This window comes from Cryptomeria japonica, chromosome 9, assembly GCF_030272615.1.
Source record: "Cryptomeria japonica chromosome 9, Sugi_1.0, whole genome shotgun sequence".
Lineage (NCBI taxonomy): Eukaryota > Viridiplantae > Streptophyta > Pinopsida > Cupressales > Cupressaceae > Cryptomeria > Cryptomeria japonica.
Genome location: NC_081413.1, coordinates 489,344,557 through 489,361,534, shown reverse-complemented (window position 1 = coordinate 489,361,534; position 16,978 = coordinate 489,344,557). Strand labels below are relative to the sequence as shown.

Sequence of the window (16,978 nt, the reverse complement as noted above, 5' to 3'; positions counted from 1 at the left end):
ACAAAAAAAGGTAAAAAATTGTACAAAAAATGCAGAAAAACAATCAAAAACTTTCCTTTTTTTTATATTTAAGGGCATTTCCATGGCATAGAAATATTGTAGGCAAATAAAACAGACACTTCAACGCATGAATTGTAGAAAATAGATTTTTTCGTTGTTTATAATAAAAAAATACCTGCTATTTTTCAATTTAAAGGTATTTTAAAAGCATAAAGATATATTTAAAAAAATAAAAACGAAAGCATAAATCTAGGGTGGCAGCCCCTGGCATGTCCAAAGGCTTTTGAATAATGTTCCAAATTAAAATTAAATAATTTTGAAATAAATTAAATCCTCATAAAATAATTTTTATTAAAAAGTAAAATAATTAATAAATAATCCCAGCAAAAAAAAAATTAATATAATTAAAATAAAACTATTTAAATAATTTTAAAATAAAATAAAACAATTCATATTTTGAATAGATGTATATAAGTTTCTCTATTAAGTTTTATTTTACTTAAAAATATTTAATTCTTATTTTATTTTATGTATTTTATTTACTTTATTTATTTGCTAAGTTGCCGGTTCGGGTTCGAAGAACCCGGTACGCCGGTACGGCAAAATTTTGAAAAGGGGTTTGGGTTCGTTTGGGTTCGTTAGTACAAAAACATGTAAATTTTTTTTATATATATATATATTTTGATATTTGTGAAGCCTATAAGCATGAATTAAAATATGCATGTCACATAGCATCATATGAACAACAAAACAAACATAAACTTGTAATCATAGCATCATGATCATACCATAATTGATAATAGCATCATATACATCAAGTTTAATATCAAAATGACAAAATATTCAAGTATCATTGTTTCAACTTTCAACAATATAAACTTAAAGTTTAATCATCAAATGGATCATCTAATTCTTCATCCTCCTCCTCCTCCTCCTCCTCCTCCTCATTGACATTGACATTACATGAGCCAATGCCACTTGCACTTGCACTATAAGTTGGCTCAATTTCCGAGTCATCAAGTGTCAATGCAAGAAGCTGAGAAGCAGGAGCATCCAAATCAGTATGCTCTGGCTCTATATCCCACATCTTTGTTTCCCCTTGTGTGTAGTCATGTTGTTTGTGTGAAAGAAGACGTAGGTTGGAATGCACATATACTAAATTCTCCGCTCTTTTTGATAGCAGCCTATTGCGCTTTACTGAGTGGATGAAAGAGTATGTGCTCCAATTTCTTTCTGAAGCAGATGAACTAGCAACCTATGAAGACAAAGTAAACAATTAAAGTTATACATTAATAAAAACAAAATTACTAGCAACCTATGAAGACAAAGTAAACTATAAATAAACTAAAACTTGTAAATTTAAAATTTTAATTAATTAAACTTACTTGTGATAAAACTTTTATAGCGAGGGGTTGTAGGTGTTGGAAGCATGTGCCATGGAAGTACCACCAGCTATGAGCATCTTTCTTGGATCTATGACGAAGTGCATCAACACTTAGACCATTCCCATTTGCGAATTCTATGAACTCATTTGTAACAACATCTCACAAATCATCATCGGGATATAGTCTAAGAAATGCTGCCTTATACCCATCAGATACTTCTAGATCTCTCCATGGTGGAATCCTTCCTGGTTTATCAAGAAACTGATTGCTATAGTACTTAGGTGTCAAGGCATAGGCAAGAAGGTGCAAAGGAGTGGTCATCTTATTCCACCTCTCTACAATAATTACTTCCAGTTCTTTGAAGAATTTCTCCTGAGGATCATTCTCTTTTTCATTTATAGTGACCTTTATTTTTTCAAGCATTGAATCAATGCCATCATAAATCTCACCTATGCAAGGCCTATCCATGTCTGTATAGCGAATCATGCTCATGATGGGCTCAGTGATACTTAGGAGATATGTAACAAGATCCCACCATTTCTCATTCAATATTCTATCCCTAATTTTTTCTGCCCTCTCAGTGTACTTTGCTTCCATACAGTCCAATTGGTGTTGATCACCATATTGCATAGTGCCACTCTAACTTTCACAAGTCGTCTTAAGACGATTGTGTTTGATGCAAAACGGGTCTCAGCAACCTATAACACAAATTAATGTCAAATGATTAAAAAATAAAGCCAAACTTTAAAGAAGAATACACAATATAGCTTACACAATGATATTATTAACATTGAAAATTCAAAAAAATCAGAAAATGTAAAATTAAATTACTATTTCACTTACCTTCAATAGCTCCAAATTTGAATAGGTTCTAAAAATCCCTTGAGACATGTGGTGGTTTGTGATGAACATCTGGATGTCCTCAGCCTCTGCATACACATCTCTGATCCATTTTATTGTTTGCCCAATCCTTTGTAGCATAAGATTGAGTGAATGTACCGCACAAGGTGTCCAAAAGATGTGATCATAGCGTTGCTCAACCAACAAACCAGCAGCTCTACAATTTTTTGCATTGTCCGTTATGACTTGGACAACATTGCGAGGTCCCACAGACTCAATGGCAGAGATGAGAATTTCTGCAATAAATTGGCCATCTTTTATTTGGCCCTCACAATCCACAGCTCTCAAAAACATTGCCCCTTTAGGGGACACCGCTATGACATTGATCAAGGGACGGTTTTTAGCATCTTTCCACCCATCTGAAACAATTGTTACACCTGTCTCAACCCATGAATCCCTTATGGGTTTCAATGCATCTTCAACCCTCTTCACCTCTTTCTCCAATAATGTTCCACGTACCTTCTCATAACTGGGGCCCTTATACCCTCTTGGTGCCTCATTAACACTTTTTATCATTTGCTTCCAATATGGGGAGCGAACAACATTGAATGACAACCCATTTGCATAAATGCACCTTACTATATCTTGATTAGCATTGTCTCTACTCTCATTTTGGAATGCGGTTTCTAAAGGCCCCTTTGTTCTTTTACGTGTCAAGGGTGGTTCACTTTGAGGTTCATTTGTGGCAAAGAAGGGGTGGTCTTCTACTACAATACTGGGATTAGAAGGGCCTTGCATTCCCCTTGTTTTCTTTGATGCGGTTTGGTTCAATCTACGGGCTTCCCTCTCTTCTGCCGCCTCATGCTCCCTAATATATTTCATCACTATCTAATCTGGTATAGGTTTACCATTTTTTCCAGGGCATTTTTTGATGCCTCTTCCTTTTATTCCACACAAATGGCCTACCACCCGATAATATGAACTATTACGTTCAATATCACATCCATGGCATTTCCAACGGAATCCCCCACCTCCCGGAAGTTGTTTTATAATGTCCACATATTTCCAAAAGGGAGAATTTGGATCATTTCTTTGTTTTGCAATTATTTGTTCATTGCCAATGGAGGAAGATGTAGATGCCATTCTAGTTCCTATGGCAAGAAATAAAATAAACATATTCAAAAACAAAAACTAAATAATGAAAAAAAATTCAAGTTTCATGTTTGAAAATTTGTGAAACAAAAAAAGTTGGAAAAAAATGTTTAAAAACCTACCTCTTGCAGCCAATGGAAGCTTGAAAATGTATGGAAATGATGCTGCAACACTTGTTAAAGCTTCTAAAATCAGTCTTCAACTCCTCCTCTTTGATCTTGGAAGCCAAATTTTCTTCAAACTTTCTTCAACCTGCTCTCATAAAAAATTTGTTTGCAACACAAATGAGGTGAAATGTGTCAATAAAGTGTTTTAGAAGTGTTTTTTAGGTTATGATTTTCACTTTTTAATAGGCGGAACTGAAAAAAAATTAAAATTTGGTTTGTTTTTTAGCTTTACGGGTCGCCCAGCCGCCGGGGTTTGCCTGGGTCCGCCCGGATTCGACTGGGTTCGACCCCGGGTTCGACTGGGTTCGACCCCGGGTTCGACTGGGTTCGACCCGGGTCGAACCCACCCTGGGTTTTTCGAACCCTGGTCGAACCCAGGTCGAACCGAACCCGTACCAGGGCATCCCAGGGGCGAACCCGGTAACTTAGTTTATTTGTGAAGAAGTATATTTATTTCTTCGAAGATATTTATCCATTTCAAAATTATTTTATTTCAATTTAAAATTATTCAAATATTATTTTATTTTAAAATAAAAAAATTTGGTAATAATTTTTTTTTGTTTATATTATTTCAAAAATTGTTTGGGAAAAAATCATCAAAAAATAGGATTTAAAAATGTATATAAAAAAAATTAAAATAAATGTTTTTTTTTTTAAAATACTTGTTTTTAAAATTTGAAGGTATTTATCATTGTAATTAATAATTATATCATACTGACAATAAAATTCCAATTAACTTTTTAAACGGGAAAAAAACTGATGGCTAAATTTGCCTTATGTAAATTTGATTTTTTTTTAAGAAATAAATTTTAATTTTAATATAAATATTTATATTAGTTAATTTTTATTTTTTACTAAATCAAAATTATTAATATAATTAAATAAACTATAATAAATTAGAAATATTAATAAGTTTAAAATTGAATTTAAATAATTACGTTTGTTAATATTAAATAAAACAAACTATGTTTCTTAAATTTAATTGAAAATTTTACATATTAATATTTTGAAATTAACTACAATATTTTTTAAAAATTAATTTTAATTTATTAAACGACGACTTTTTAATGTATAAAAAATATGGTAAAGCAAAATAAATGTAAATTTTTATTGTATTGTAATAGATATAAAATATTAATAAGTTTAAAATTTAATTGAAATATTTACATTTGTCAATATTAAAAAAAAAAACAATACTATATTATTTAAATTTAATTTAAATATTTGAATTGTTAAATTTTATATATAGATAATTTAAAAATTAAATTTTAACTAATTAAAATATATTTTTTAAATTTAGGAAAAACATATTAAATTTATATATTTATTGTGAATTTTAAATTTCATCATTTTACAATAAATTTAAAATATTAATAGCTTTAAAATTTAATTGAAATAAATACATTTGTTAATATTAAAATAAAACAATGCTATATTTCTTAAAAAATAAATTAGATTTTAATTTAACTAAATATTGTATTTTATTAAAAAATTAAATTTAAATATTATTAAATTTATCTAAATGTTAAATTTTATGATAAATGTTAAGTTTAAATATTATCGTATTGTAAAAGTAAGAAAAAAGAAGCAAATTTATAATTGTTAAATTTTATGATAAATGTTAAATTTAAATATTATTGTATTGTAAAAGTAAGAAAAAAGAAACAAATTTATCATTGTTAAATTTTATAAAAGCAAACATGTTCATATATGTTTAAACTTATCATAAATGTTAAATCTTATAAAGAAAAAAAAATAAAGAAAGAATGCAACAACAAAAAAACCCTAGGGCATGGAATCGTACAGGCCTGCAACGGCATCAGGCAGATGAATCACGCTGCACTACCTGTAAACGAAAATGGTGTGGGTAAATCGCGTAGGGTAATCTTGGTGTTTTCTCTGCGATTTTCCACCATTTTAAATGCCTTTACATGCCAACAAAGCGTGTTGAAAAATGCAGGTTTAAGATTGTTTTTTAAAATTGCTATTTTTGGGGGGAAAAGATCAGCTCAACTGCCGATTCCCGATTTTTAAAGATTGATTAATCACAATTTATTTACGATTTTGCTGAAACCTTCAAAAACATTCTCATATAGAAGGCAAGATAGTATGGGGCTAAGACAAAAATTAGTTTCCAAATAACAGACAGGGCTGTTAATTGTTAAGCATAACACACAAAAAATTACAAAGCTATAAATAAATCAAACACACTGCAACATGCAATTTACAGCTAGGCAGATTCAGTATAGTCCTCTTTATAAAGTAAACCATACAAACAAATAAAACATGGAGCAAGTAACTAGCAAAGCATACGTAGCCCGTGCTTGTAAATAGTCCACACAACCAAACATCCTCTAATGTTGAAGGTGTAAAGAAACTAGCTTCCCTGCTCTCCTGGAAATAAAGTCATTCCTCTTTACACCATAAATCAAGTAATATGGATAAACAAAGTTCTCAGGTTCTATGAAAGAAACAATTTGGGACGGCAAGAAAAACAATATTAAGTTGACAGAAGTCTGGAGTTCCATCCCCATCCATCCGCCATCACCCAATCAGGTTGTCCTGGCCTATAGTATGCCATCCTGACATTGCTTATTTTGCATTAAAGTGGCACTGTAGATGGATGAAAATTTTCAAATCATCTTGCCCTCATTCAAAATGATCATATTTCCAAAAGCATCTTTGAACACATCTTTTACCTCAAATCATCCATGGGAAGACTCTTCCAGCCCTATTATACACCATATTGGATTACCTGTATGGGAAGCTAAATAAAGATTTGTTCACATCATCCCACCTTTGATGATTGATGGTTTTATCTTCTGCATATAGAAACACTAAAGTGGACTCCTCCTAACAATACCAGCATCTACACACTCCAACACACTATCAAATTATGATATAATTCTCTTCAAGACATATTTCTAAACCTGATTACCTCCACTATTGCACCCAAAAATGATTTTAAGTACCTGCAACCTGCCCCTCAATCATCCTTCAGCATAAAAATGTTCACATTTTCCCCTATCTGTCATATTATAGATTATCCCAACTGCAACATTCACTGCTACCAAACATTGATCATTAATGCCTTCTACACCTCAAACATCACTTCCACTAAAAAAGATATACCTGAGATATCTTGTTTCTTTGGGTCTTTGAAATACGTTCCTCATAAAAGAGCAGTATATAGCTAAGAGAGTGTGCACCAGCATGACTGCAATACTTTTTCCTACCCTGATAACAAAAAAATCTTCACAATGTAATTTAGTGTATTGTGCTATTTATTGCACATACACAAAAATTCAAAATGGCACACAAAGAATATGCCTCAGACTCTTAATTAGTAGCCATGTTTTGTAAGCTTATGCACTATTTGTAACAAACCACAAAACATTTGTGAGCCCTTTCTCCATATTATCAACAAAACATTGCATTGAGAGTCCAACAATTTCTCTAGCAAGAAATTAATGACCACAGCATCCATCCATGACAATATTTGATGGGCAATATCCAACCACCTGTCCATAACAATTTACAACAGACTACCCTAACCTCATCCAGGCCTACTTTGCTCCATTTGTATATTAAGCCTTGATAAAAAAATTCCAACAGGGTTGTCCTCGTCTTGGTTTTATTTGGAAGTAAGAAGTCCATGTTACAATTTGTTTTCCTGCCCTAATAACCAAACAATCTTCACAATGTAATCTAGTGTTTTTTATTATTTAGTGCACGTACACAAGGCATCCAAAGAATATGCCTGCAAGCTCTAAATCAGTAGCCACATTTTGCAAGCTTATTCATTATTTGTAACTAACCACAATACATTTGAAAGCCCATCCTCCAGATCATAAACAAACAATTACATTGAGAACTCGCCAATTTCTCTAGGAAGAAACAAATGACCAGAGCATCCATCCATGACAATACCCGACTACCAATATCCATCACTCATCTATAACAAGTTACAAGAGACTGCCCTAACTTTATCCAAGCCTACTTTGTTCCATTCGCATATCAAACCTTGATGTTTAATTCTCCAACAGGTTTGACCTCATCTCAATTTCACTTGAAGGTATACATGAGTCTGTGTTACAAACTTACAATTCATTTGATCTTCTCCTCATAATAAAGGGAAGCTATAATATACAAGGTGATGGATGACATTTGCAAACCATAATTTAGCAGCATCTTCATTGACAACATTTTGAATTGTTGCATGCTAAAAACTTCATAAGATGAAACTTGCAGTCTTCCTTAATTACTCAACTTCTGCAGGCAGGTCTCAAGTAATATCACAGGACTTGACTGCTGTAGATATAGTGCTGTCATTGATGTCAACTGGAGATTGTTGCAAATACGGTGTTATCATTGATGCTGTTGTCATTGATATAAACTCATGATGTGTTGTGTTGAATATATAGATCAATATATTGTGTCCCAACACTATGATATTAAATGTTCTTCATTGGATGTCCATAAGGGAAGATTGTTGCTATGGTGACGGTGTGTTTGTATGCTTGGATGTTCATGGTTGGATGTCAAATTATGAAATGCTCTGAAGTTCATGGTTGGATGTCAAATTGTTCCTGATTGATAGATTGTTGTATTGATATAGCTCAAGTATGGTGTGCCAGTTTTTGGTGTCTCTGGCTAAAGAGATTGTACTGCATTTCTCTACAGTTGAAGATCTGATTTTTCAGTTTGGAAGTATGACAAAGGACCATGTAAAGACTGTATGCTTCTCATTTCATATCACAAAAGTCAATACACCCATTTCCAGGGCTTGCTGAGTTGAGACAATTTGTTGTCTCTCGAGATGGGTCAAAGGAATGTTCTGCACTTCTTTGCATTTCAAATTTGTCTCTTGCAGTTTGGAGAACTTGCTCATATTGTCTATATATTACCTCTCTTCAAAGTTTCAAGTGTTCATGTGTACTGCAAGTATGAACCTAATTGTTATATCTCAAGACTGTGTTGTCTGGCGTGAATGTGATGATGGGTTTCAATATATATTGGTTTGTGCCAGCTAAATTGAACGTGACTGTGTAAAAGAGTGGTACAATAATGATGTTGTATGTCATACGATGTTGTTATGTGCTCCACACTATGGTTCGTGATCTTTCCAAAACCATTTGTTGACTAGAGTAGTGGATGTTTGGAAAGTTAAGTGGTTGTAGATGGCAGTTGTGAAGTGTGCACAGAAATGATTAATGCGTATCAGAGGCAGTGAGCTGAAGGTATCTACATATCAATAAGTCTGGAAGTTTGCTAGAGGCAGTGAGCCGAAGGCAGCTAATGGTGCAGAAGTGTTGTGGTGGGAATTCATTAATCATTCATGATACTCTAAGGTTGTAGCCTCTTCTGCAAATGTTGCAATCTTCATGGAGTAGTGAACTTCTTTTGGTTGAAAACATAAAAATATTATTCAGAGAGTTGTAGCTTCCTTGGTTTGTAGCCCCAAAACAAAGTTGTAAATCTGTTTATATAATTGTGAGGCTGGATTAGTACAGTAGCCCTAAGCAGCTTGCTCACCGTGGTTTTTCCACATAAATCTAGTGTCTTCATGTGCATTGGTGTTAAAGGGTTTGTTCTTTCAATTTTTCATTGTTATTAATCTGCTTTATGATGCATTTGATTTTAAAGGTGCTAAAGGGTTTGAGATTTAATTGTGTCCTGATTCACCCTCCTTCACCTCCCCCCCCTCTCCCTCCCCCTTATCAATATTTCAGTGTGTCTAACAATTGGTATCAAAGACTAGCTGCTTGGAAGAAGACTAACAACTTGAGGAAGATTCCAGAAGGCACGAGATTTAAGTTATCTGGAGACCCAAACATGTTACAGAGACTCAAGAAGGCACTGTATGGGCTCAAACAAGCTCCTAGGGCTTGTTATGCAAGATTAGACAAGTATTTACATCAGAAAGGTTTCAAGAAAGGTATTGTAGACAATGACCTTTATATCAAAATTGAGGATGAAAGAATTCTTATTGTTATTGTATATGTTGATGATATAATATTTGCTAGACATGATGCAATGTGTAGGAGGTTTGCTAGAGAAATGCAAAAGGAATTTGAAATGTCCATGCTAGGTGAGTTGTCATTCTTTCTTGGACTTCAAATTGCTCAATTAGATGATGTTGTCTTTATCTCTCAAGCTAAATATGTTAAGGAGATGCTGAAGAAGTTTGGTATGGAAGACTACAAACCGGTGAGCACTCTCATGGCAACAAGTTGTAATTTGAGCAGGGATGATGAGTCAACTCTTGCTGATCAGACTCAGTACAAATCTATGATTGGCGGCCTATTATACCTGACTGCATCCAGGCCTAACATTATGCATGTGATATGTTTAGTTGCAAGATTTCAAGAAAATCCAAAAGAAGCTCATGTGAAGGCAATCAAAAGAGTCTTGAGCTATTTGAAGAATACTCCAAAGTCCAAACTATGGATTATGGTACCCAAAGGGTAATGACTTTAACTTGAGTTCTTATATTGATGTTGATTGGGCCAGTAGTATTGATGATAGAAGAAGCACAAGTGGTGGAGCCTTTTTCTTGGGAAGCAGATTAGTCTCATGGTTCAGTAAACCGTACGACTTAGCGTCCCAATACAGCAGAAGCCGGATATATTGCAGCAGCACCTTGTTGCACCCAAGTGTTGTCGATGGAGAAGACCTTAAGGGCAACAAGGTAACATATGACGGGTCTGTTCCTACCTTTTGTGACAATACAAGTGCCATTAATATTTCAAAGAATATGGTCATTCACTCTAGAACCAAGCATATATCTATCCGATGTCACTATTTGAGGGAGAAAGTTGCAAATCAAGAGGTGAAATTGAAATATGTACCTACAAAGGATCAAATTGTGGACATTTTTGCAAAAGCTCTTTCAAAGGACACATTTGAGTACCTCAGATTGAAGTTAGGGGATGTTGCCCCTCCTTCCAACTAGATGCACAAGATGGTGCATCTGTCCAAGGGGAGCAATTCACGACATATCTTTTTCCTAGACTGATGCTGACAGGGGGGGCATGTTTATTGTTGCAGATTCTGATGGGGACCCATTACCTTTTGCCATTGATGTCAAAGAGGGAGAGCAATTGGAGAAAGTTGGAGCACGGAGTAGATGTTGCCATCAATGACAAAGTGGGAGATTAATGCAGATATGGTGTTGTCATTGATGTCAACTAGAGATTGTTGTAGATATTTTGTTATCATTGATGGTGTTGTCATTGATATAAACTAATGATATTTTGTGTTGCAAATATAGAGCAGTATGTTTTGTCTCAACACTATGATATTAAATGTTCTTGATTGGATGTGCAAAAGGGGAGATTGCTCCCATGGTGACAATATGTTTTTATGCTTGGATGTTCATGGTTGAATGTCAAATTATGGGATGCTCTAGAGTTCATGGTTGGATGTCAAAAAATTCCTAATTGATAGAGTATTGTATTGATATAGCTCAAGAATGATGTATCAGTTTTTGGTGTATCTGGCTCAGGAGATTGTACTCCATTTCTCTACAGTTGAAGATATGATTATGTGGTCTACAAGTAAGACAAAGGAAGATAAATAATCTGGGCGCTTCTCATTTCAGATCACAAAACTCAATACAGCCATTTCCAGGGCTTGTTGAGTTGAAACAATTTGTTGTTTCTTAGGATGGGTCAGAGGAATGCTCCGCACTTCTCCACATTTCAAATTTAGCTCTTGCAGTTAGGAGAACTTGCTCATATTGTCTGTATATTACCACTCTCCAAAGTTCCAAGTGCTTAGGTGTACGGCAAGTATGAACCTAATTGTTATATCTCATGATTCTGTTTCTTGGCATGCATGTGATGACTGGTTTCAGTATTTGTTGGTTCGCCCCAACTAAATTGAATGTGACAGTGTGAAAGAATGGTACAAGAATGATGTTGTATGTCATATGATGTTATGTGTTCCAAACTGTGGTTCATGTTATTTCTGGAACCGTTTGTTGACTAGAGTGGACATTTGGAAGGTAAAGTGGTTGTGGCATGGAGTCGTGAACTGTGTGCAGAAATTCTTAATGCATACCGGATGCGATGAGCTGAAGGTATTTACATACGGATAAGTCCTGAAGATGCTAGAGGTAGTGAGTCGAAGGCAGCTGATGGTGCAAAAGTGTTGCGATGGGAATTCATCGATCATTCATGATACTCTAAGGTTGTAGCCTCTTCTCTAAATGTTGTAATGTTCAAGGAGTAGAACTTCCTTTGGTTGAAGCCACAAAACAATTATTCGAGGAGTATATCTGTTTATATTATTGTGAGGCTGGATTTGGACTTAGCTCCAAGCAGCTTGCTCACTGTGGTTTTTCCCTTGTTGGGTTTTCGAAATAAATCTGGTGTCTTCATGTGCATTGATGTTGAAAGCTTTATTCTTTCAATTTTTCATTGCTGCTGATCTGCTTTATGATGCATTTGATTTTAATGGTGTTGAAGGGTTTGAGATTTGATTGAATATTGATTCAACACCCCCCCCCCCCCCTTCTCAGTATTCCAGTGTGACTAACATTGACACGTGTTACACTTTCCTCATCTCCCTTATAGGCTGCCAAAAGAATTTTGGCCCAAGCACATTTGTGTAATGGTAGAAGTGCAGAAATTTTGTAGTTAGATACTTGATTGCATGTGTTTACTCAACAAAAAAACCCAAAAGATGCAATTTTGTCCTGGTATATCTCTTCTTCCAACATTGCTAGCAGAAGTATGTTCCCACTAATGTAAAATAAGTATCTAGTCCTGTCAACTTTCTTCATCTCATTTATGGGTTATGTTAAGATATTATAGCCCTCAAAATGTACATTTGTAATCCAAGAAGCTCAGAATTTTTGGGGAGAGATATATTTTGTGTATAAATTTTGGCCCTAGCATGTGTTTAATGATAGCAGCTCACAAATTATGTGGTCAAATACTTCATTGCTTGTGTTTACTCCTTGACAAAAATACCCAAAAGAGGCAGCTTTATCCTACTATAACTCTTCTTCCAACATTGCTAGTAGATGTATGTAGCCACCAATGCAAATGTAGTATCTGGCCATGTTCAACTTTCTTCATCTAATTTATGGGTTGTGATACACTTTTTGCACGTTCTTATTCTATGACAGAAACTACCCAAACGATAGACCTTTTGCCCTTATATAATCCTCCTTCCAACATTGATAGCATAGGTACATATAATCCTCCTTCCAACATTGATAGCATAGGTACATTGCCACAGATATAAACTAAGTATCTGGTCATGTTCAACTCATATTGGATGACATGTTGCAGCAGAGGCATTGCAGGGTTAGTTAAAAACACCCCTTGCAAACTCAGTCAAACCAATGATGGATAGTGGGTTCTTGTTGCCTCACTTTATGTCTCTACCATCTGAATGCAACTCCATTAAGCTTCACCATAACCATTGCTTGATAAGTTCACTTTCTCGATTTGTTTTGTTTAGAAAAACTAAGGAATTTTTTTATCGTTAGGTTTTCCAAAATATCAAACTAATAATGAGTGATAACATTTAGGTCAAAAACATAATGATGCGAAATGGATACATATTCACTAAACAGTTCTCGTAATGATTCTCCCATTAGTAGACATTCTTAAGATTCATTTTGGAAGAAAAACAAATAGAGTAGGGTAACCTTGATGTGGAATTACAATAGCTTAATCCATCTTCTTTATGATGCTAAAAATCAGCCAACATAACATGCTTAACAACACCACCTTATGTGAACTTATAACACCACCTTATGTGAACTTATAACACCAATATGCATCACATGACATGGTATTTATGTGGAGAAACCCTTGCGGGAAAAAACTCCCCCAAGAAGAGAGGCCAAGTGTGAATTATCTTTAAAACAAGATTACAATTTGTCACACACTTCCATTCTCCTCTTTGCCTCCAATATGGCAGCACTTGTTTAGCTGTGAGCACCTCTTTGTGCTGCAACTTGTTCCTTCTTAAGTTAATGCACCTGCAGTATAACTCTACTTTCAACTATTCCTCATATTTTCCACATCCAAGGAGCTGAATTTATAGAGTTGTAAAGAGGTTTTATGCACAAAACTTGGCACCCAAAGATGACTCTTCATTCCAAACATCCCATCCTTTGATCTGCCTCCTAGGAATATGCAAGAACACAAGTTTTGGCTCCAAAAACTTTCCCTCAAACCTACACACCCAAACCTAGATATGAAACCATCAGACGAATGACACAAATGAAGGAATATCAAAAGACAATTGATTCCTCTTTCCAAATGCCCACTTGGAGAAGCCTAGCAGTCAACTTTTTGTCCTCCTCACTTGTCTTTTATCATCCCATTCTAGATGCCCACATCTAGGAAAAAATCAATTAAATACTTTTGTACACAAGTCACCTTTAACATTGCTAGTGGAATCCTTCATCCCTTATGAATGTATTACAAAGAATGGTGAGAATAAAATATTACAAATTATTTTCCCAATACACCCCAAGTACCTAGAGACACTTTCCAAGGATGTTGGAACGTGGAACCATGCAATATGCATAAGATTACCAGGTAGATGGAACCTTAATCCTAATCAATGTTGAAAGACTTGGTGAGTACTTGCGCTACAAAGACGTTGGTGAGTCACTCACCATATTACTTGGCCTCAATTTATTTGCAAAACATGTAACGATTTTTTCATAAAAACTCATGAAATCGTATTATTTAAACCCTAAAATGGGTCACAAACTCGTCCAATGCCCAACAAATACGAAACCCAATTTTCTTTTTAGGTTTTCATTTGCTTTTTACAACACCAATTATAGGCGAGTATGGTGACGGGTCACCAAATCAAATTTCGCAATTCATTTTAAAAAATCCAAAAACCTCTCAATTTGTTGCAACTACCAGGTCAATCTGCAAAACTTGTGAGTTTATTTTTTAAAATATCAACATGCATTATACTTTATTTGATATTCTTGAAATATAAAGTAATCCAAATTGAATGTGAAAACCTTATAAACCCATCACATTATAGTCGCACTCATTATTATTGTGGATCCTCATGATATAATCAATATGTTATATATTACCCACAAGTACAAAGCACCCATCCAAAATCAATAAATGTATAATCGAGGCTATGATCAATTCGATATTTTTAAAAATTCCCAAGAACATAATTTAAATTGTACTTCTGCAGAAGAAGAAATTTGTGTGCACTATTATTTAGCATTCTTAAAGATGAGAGATTTTCCTTCCAATGGTTTGCTATGCTGACCATCTTTGGAATGTCCTCTATGTCAATATTCAGTTAACAAAATCATCAAAGGCGCAGTGGTAGTAACACCCCCTTCAACTAAAATTTTTAATCTATGCAATTCCTTGTTATCCATCTCTCTTTCTACCTTTCCTGAACAATGGTTGTCTAATTCTTCCATTACCACTTGCCTCCTTAGACACTAGGATATTTTCTGCATGCGCTTAAACAATGTGTGCATTTTTATCAAAAATTAGATCAGTCAAGTTAGTCAAGAAGGTTAGTTAGATATTTTATCGTTACTTGAAATTAACCCTTATATCCAGCACACTGTTGATCTGTAATTTCCTTCAATTTTAAGCAGAAATTACAAATCAAGCAAAAAAGTTTCACTCTAGACTCTGACTACTTGTTATTAGTAATTTTCTTGTATGGAGATGAACCGTATAGATATAGAACATGAATCACATTTATATGCATTATATAAAAGCCCCATTTGTTACATGTTCAATTTTATTCTCTTCAAGGGTGCATCTTTCGATAATCTGATCCAAAACGCCATTCCTGCTACACAGTAAAAAACATTGGATAGATGTTAGTTTTTACCCTAGTCCTTTTGTTTTTTTAGTTTTACAGTTAAACTTTGAGTTGCAGACCTACTAATTTGCTAACTAGAGTATTACTAATTTTTTATGTCGGCTCTCTTTCGCTAGGTTTCATCCCTATTTTTATAAAAGAAAATGGCTTTTGCAAGTAGAAGAATTGGTGGCAAACCAAGGAGAATCCTTGCTAGAAATGTGGGACACCGAGTGCAATGCAAGGAGAGGTTATTTGTAACCATTGCATTAAGCCTATGGACAGTGGCATAAATGATAAATCAACTCAAATATCACCTTAAATGGATCCATAGTCGAGATATTATGCCATGTGCAAAAGCTACTAAAGCAGTTGAGAGGGAGGCACAAGAATTCCTTCCAGCATTTGAGCAAAGAAACACGGATAAAAAGAGAACATAGCCAATAGCAGCTCCAGTCCTACATTTCAGTTATACAAGATCATAGGGAGATATGGGGGGCTCGTCTTCAATTGGGCCACAAATATGAGGACCAGGGAACGTGAGCAGCCATACTTCTAACTCTTTTGTTAACCATGATACTCCTAGTGTGCAACCTTCATTGCAAGGTACTGCATGGAACAAAGTATGGCAACATGAGGCAAAGTTGGCATGTGCAAGAATTTGGTACCACAATAATATTATACTCAATGTTGCTTCTAGTCCTTATTGGGAACAATTGGTCATTGCATCAACTATTGCAGGTAAGAAGTTCAATGCCCCAATTCATCATGAGTTGAGAGGGCCGTTATTGCAGGATAAGTTCCAAAACACACACCGACTAGTGGAAAAACAAAGGAAAAATTTGGGAAAAGAAAGGCTGCACCATTTTATTTGATGGGTCATCGAGTGGCAAAAATAGGACATTCGTCAACTTTTTAGTGGCTTCAAGAGGACAATTTGGTATTTTTAAACCAATTGATGCCTCCAATGGAACAAAAAATGTAGAGACCTTGTGCAACATGTTGGATAAGGTGGTGATGGAAGTGGGAGTGCAAAATGTAATTCAAATTATGACTGATGATGTAGTTGCATACGTGGCAGCCAATAAACTTCTTGAAGCGAGACACTTGACATATTTTGAAGCCCTTGAGTTGCCCACTATCTTGACATACTCCTTGAGAACAAGACATCAATTAAATTCCCGGCACGAATAAGACATCACTTAGATTCCTGGCACGAATAAGACATCACTTAGATGAAGAGAAATTCCAGATTCTAGGTTAAGTGATGTAGCACCAAATCCTTTCACTTGATAGCGTGCATCATCTCCAATGATTACTTGGAGATTTGACTCCCTTTCCACCAAATCCAAAAGATGTTCTCGATAGCTTGTGATATGTCGAGAAGCTCCACTATCAATTAGCCACGTCTCACTATCTGTAGGAACATTACTTGATAAGGCAGATATGAAGAGGAATCCATTAGAATTGTCTCCTGCTTCCTTTTGAGTTGAGACTTCATTAATGTTCCCCATTTGTTGCTAAGGCCTTGTCAAACAATCTCTTGCATAGTGACCAAACTTGTCACATCTAAAGCACTAAATGTGAGAGAGATCTTTCTTCTTC

The 16,978-nt window shown here is 34.8% G+C and overlaps 1 protein-coding gene across 1 annotated transcript in view; it reads right to left on the bottom strand.

Annotated features, from left to right (window-relative positions):
• LOC131079700 (peroxisomal ATPase PEX6) overlaps positions 1–16,978 on the bottom strand; it is a 111,226-nt gene that overhangs the window by 49,799 nt on the left and 44,449 nt on the right. The window lies entirely within an intron of this gene.